Genomic DNA, 5,282 nt, shown 5'->3' on the forward strand with positions numbered 1-5,282 from the left:
GAACACTCTACCACAATGCCTGGACTCTGCTGAAACAGCTTCACCTAGTCCTATAATTGAATCCCAGGAGGCTGGGAATATGTCTCAGTGATAGAATGCTTTCCTAGCATGCATTAATTCAGGGGTTCGATTCCTCAGCAACACATAAGCAGAAAACACCAGAAGTGGTGCTGTGGCTCAAGTGGTACAGTACTAGCCTTGAGTAAAATAAGTTCAAGGGCAGTGCAAAGGCCCTGAGTTCAAGCCCCAGGACTGGCACAAAAAAGGAAAAAGACTTGAACCCCAGGGCCTCCGATGTCACATTTAGAATGCATGTTTTCTTCCTACATTGTCTGTCATGTGTATCTACAGCTTTCTCTAACAAAGGTTTTTCATTGAAACTACAGTTGCTTACATCTCAGGCTTAGGATCTGATATAGGGATTGATCTCTGGGCAACAGGGCTGGTTGAAATGCAAGACATTTCCTTAGCACAATTCAAGGGCCTACTCTACTTGTTTTAGTGTTCTGGGAAAGTTTTCTAAAGCAGTTTTGAAAGCTTGAAGAAAGAAAGCACAAAGCTCATTGCTGGTCTCATTAACTATTGGGTGAAAACTCCTGAAGAGTGGTGGGAGGTGGGGATGTCTTCCTGCTTGGCCCATAGTAGCACGGCATGCAGCTCTTCTGCAATCAAGCATATTTCTACTGATCGTATGTGGACATGCCAGCTCATCCTGGTACTCTCCAGGTAACATTCCTTAGGCACCAGGAACTCCATGTAATGAAGTTCAGGGAGTTTACACAGTGCAGAGAAGAGGCAGTTGAGGGTGCAGGCTGACAGCAGGTTAGCAAGGAACTTGAGCTCCTAGAGATAGTGGCAGGAACACAGGCCCAGGATCATCATGACCACATAGCTATGGGTAATAGCACACTCCACTGGGGTCCACACCCGCACTATCTGGACAACCTGTTACCGCAACTTGAGGAAAGTAGAGGGATATAAATGAAGCAGATTGTGTCTACTGAGGTGCAACACATCCAGCTGGGCAGCATGGATACAGTCTGCCAAGAAGTTCATGTCCACATGGTTCAGAGCACAATTGGCCAGGTCCAGCATTCTCAATCATGTTCTGAAGGGGCTGTAGAACATGGAGTAATCAGCACAAATCAGAGGAGTTCCATGTGAGCAACAATGGATGTGAGCAATCCATCTGCTTGTCTGTCACAGAGAACAAAGACTTGCAGGGCAAGTCTTGTTCTTACCTGACTGCATGGAGTCTGTGAAAATAGTTTTGACACATGGTGCTACATGAAATGCAAATGTCTGTGTCCATAAATATGGTTCACTGGGATGCAGCCTGGCTCCCTTGCTTTCACACAGTCTACAGCTGCTGGGCTTGCTGTGTGGTTCAGAATTAACCTGAACCAATGAAACCTTTGTCTTCATCACCTAAATGGCAGATTTTATCAACAACCATTTTCATATGAAAGGAGTTATGTACATGATCTTGGAGAAAACATCCACTCTGAGAGCTTGCTACAGGGGAAATGAGGCATTAGTAAGAAAAAAGAGCCATTATTCTAACAATAGAAGAATCCATTACTGTAGAGCCAGGAAGGGAAAGCCAGACATCCCCAACTGAGGCACCATATCCACAATCCAATAATTCTGATTTAGATAGTGTTGGCAGCAAGCACCAGCAAAGGGGCAGCTGGACCCTGTCTCTGACTGAGTCCCTCACTGTCTGTTTGTGCATGCCCCTCTTGATATCATAGCTGCAAATGGGTGAAACTATTAGCTAAGGCCTTATGAGAATCCTGCTTGTGTTGGAGGCCAGGCATTTCCCCAATTCCCATGAATGATCTTGGGTTAATATCTGCTCAGGAAGGCCAGGGTGATACTGCAGTCCCACAGTCAGCTGACAACAACCTCATGTCACCCAACTGAGCCAGATTTCTATACCTGACCTGAGATAATGCCAGTCACACAGTGTTGGGAACTTTTTTTGCACCACAATAGACAACTACAGGAGTCACTATAGTTAGCTATGCCTTATAAAGCAACATTCTAGACCCATTAGTTAGCATGTTCTTTTCACAGAGACCTCTCCCTCTCCCTTCCCCCTCCCGCTTTCTCTCTCTGTCCTGCTCTTCTTGCTTTCCCCCACTCTTCCTCCTATCTATGCTAGGAATTACAGCCAGGGTTTTTCATGTGCTAGTCAAACACGTAGCATCAAGGCACATTTTAGCCCTTACCTTTCTTTCTTTTCTTTCTTTCTTTCTTTCTTTCTTTCTTTCTTTCTTTCTTTCTTTCTTTCTTTCTTTCTTTCTTTCTTTCTTTCTTTCTTTCTTTCTTTCTTTCTTTCTTTCTTTCTTTCTTTCCTTTCTTTCTTTCTTTCCTTTCTTTCTTTCTTTCTTTCTTTCTTTCTTTCTTTCTTTCTTTCTTTCTTTCTTTCTTTCTTTCTTTCTTTCTTTCTTTCTTTCTTTCTTCCTCTGTCTCTCTGTCTCTCTCTCTTTCTTTGTCTGTCTCTTTCTCTCTTTCTTTACTTATTTTGAAGACCAAGACACCATTTAAACTCAGTATCTGATGCTTTTGCTCACTGGCTGGTACTCTAATATTTGAGCTACACCTTCAACCCCCAGACCTTGTTTTTTGAGGCAGTCTCCCTATGTTATCCAGGCTGGACTTGAACTCACTTTCCTTCTTCCTCAGGCTTCTGAGTGTTGGGATTGCAAGCCTGGTTTTGATGTCTACCTTACACATTGTCTCTTTCTAACTAGAAGCATTCCCCTGAGGTCCCTCACTATTCTGGATCACTCCTGGTCCTCTAACTTCTTTATTTCTCTTTTGTGCTCTCTTATGTGCAGCTCCAGAGAGCATTGAGCTTGGGGCTTTGTGAATAAGCTGTTCTTCTACCTATCACTCAGTGCCCCTACAGCCTGTGAAGCCAAGGACCAGAGTGCTTGACCCATCCCTCTTCCTTTCAGTCTCTGAGACTCTGAGAATCTGGATCTTCCCTGTCAGCATGGAGAGGGCCACACTCAGCTCTATCAGGTAAGTCATGTGACTGAGCTCTCAAGAGATGGAGCCAAGGAGGCAGTCTTCATGCTTAGAAGTTGGGACAGAAGTGAAGGGTGTGTCAAAGGCCTTGATGGGGAGGATGAGTGAAGTCAGATGAGGGAATCCCACCTGGGCTAACAACTGCTGCACATGCCAGCATGTAGCCGCACATTGTGGGCCACTTCCAGCTTGCACAGCTAACCTGTCCTGGCTAGGCTTAACACCTGCAGGAGCTACCCAGGGCTCAAGCTGTCTTCCCTGAATGAGGGGCAGTGCATCTGCAGAGCAGCCATACCTGCTGATTTCAGGGCCTGCACCACTATCTCAAAGTTGCCTTCAATGACAAATAAATAAATGAGGACTTCAATAGGTCACCTGACTGCACAGGGCTCTGCCTGTAGTTGGCAGCATATTCTAGCCAGGAGCTCAGTGTGGCCCCACTTTCCCAGAGCCCTTCCACAAGAGCATTGCTGTACCTGCACATCCCGGATACCCATAAGGTCAGATCTCTGCAGCTGATGAATCCTTTTAAAGAATTATTTAAGAAGGATTTTTTCCTTTGTTTTATTTAGAAAAGAATATTTTAAAGGTTCATTCCCTGGAAAACACTTGCCCAGTTTTAAATGCCAAGACAAATAGTTGGGTTCCACATGAGAGTGCCATTAAGAAACTAGAACTCTATGTACTTTTCAGGGATACAATGAATTTTGGGATGACTCAATGTTTTAGGTATCCATGATTCTAATACTAGATACATTTCTACTTTCTCAAAACTTACAGAGAAGAGATTTTGATTCCAAGAGACTTTGAATAATAGTATGAAGTCTTTCATAACTCCGCATCAACTCTTCATTTTATGAACTTATTTTCCTAATATAATTTATGAAGCTTTATAGTTAATTATTTTCTCCAAAGTCACAAAATCATTTTTTGAAGATTTTCTAATAGGGATAAAGCTTTGCGACTGAAAGGTCAATATAATCCTTTTTGTCAACTATAATCAAGAATCTCTTGAAATTATTTTTGAATGTTAAATTCCTCCAAAGCCTATACTTGAATGGAATCGCTTCTATCCTGAGTGTATGAATTGTGTGTGCTTGGGAAAAGTTCCATTTATCCCATTAACATGTGGAGGATATTTCACAGGGAGGAGATCCAGATAGTACTTACCCACTTTGGTCTCATCTCTGTACTCTGTGCGTTTGGACAAATTTCAACTTTGTTCACGACTCATTTAACTTCTGTAGATCCTATGATGAAGATACTCCTTTTTTTTGGGGGGGGGTCTGGTTGTGGGGCCTGAACTCGGCCTGGGCACTGTACCTCAGCTCTTCAGCTCAAGGCTAGCATTCTACCACTTGAGCCACAGAGCCAATTCCGGCTTTTTTCTTTTTGCTTATGTGATGCTGAGGAATTGAACACAGGGCCTCAGGCATGCCAGGCAAGCACTCTACCCCTGAGCCAACTTCCCAGCCTGATGAAGATACTCTTAAATTAATTTTTTTCTAAAATATATCAGAAGCCTGTAAGTATTCCTCAATACATCTTGTATTCCCACAACTTATGCAATCCCTTCCTTTGATACAAAAGTCCTTCCTCTAATTAATATTAGCTAACTCCAATAGTATAGTATAAATAATTACTCAGGTTGAGGAGAGAAAGTTGTTCTATAAGTGAAATAAATACTTAGTTTTCTCAAATTTTATCATTTTTTAACCTCTGAAGAACTCTAGAGATCCTAACTAAAAGCAGCTTTCATTTACACACACGAGAAAAGAGGTTAATTAATCTATTATACACTAAGAACAATGATCCTCTGAGAGAAAAAACCATGGCATTTTTAATTATGGCTGTTATTATTATTTTAAGAACTTTTGTATCCCTTTTTATCCAAAGAAAAAAATTAGATACTATTCTTAAACAGACCAAGTTTCATTACCAAGAAAGCTAAAAGAAAACCTAAATAATGTGAGAAAATAACTATATATTATAGATTTTAACCTCAGAGAATATATGAAGAACTCCTTAATCAAGTAACACAAAAGGAAATTCACTTTAAAATAGTTGTGGAACTTGAACAAACATTTCTTCAAAGCAGAGAGATAAATCACCACTAAGCAACCTCAATGTTGCTAGGAAAATGCCATCAAAATCACAGGAAGATACTGCTTCATGCCTTCTACAATGATTGTGACTTTTAAAAAAATACAGAAAATGGGCTGGGAATGTGGCTTAGTTGTAGA

At 41.6% G+C, this 5,282-nt stretch overlaps 1 pseudogene; it reads right to left on the reverse strand.

The window, feature by feature from the left end:
• Window positions 1-484: 484 nt before the first annotated feature.
• LOC122101071 lies at window positions 485-4,224 on the reverse strand (annotated as a pseudogene).
• Window positions 4,225-5,282: the final 1,058 nt, after the last annotated feature.

The sequence above is a fragment of the Dipodomys spectabilis genome, unplaced genomic scaffold (assembly GCF_019054845.1).
Source record: "Dipodomys spectabilis isolate Male_0828 unplaced genomic scaffold, ASM1905484v1 ptg000622l, whole genome shotgun sequence".
Taxonomy (NCBI): Eukaryota; Metazoa; Chordata; class Mammalia; order Rodentia; family Heteromyidae; genus Dipodomys; species Dipodomys spectabilis.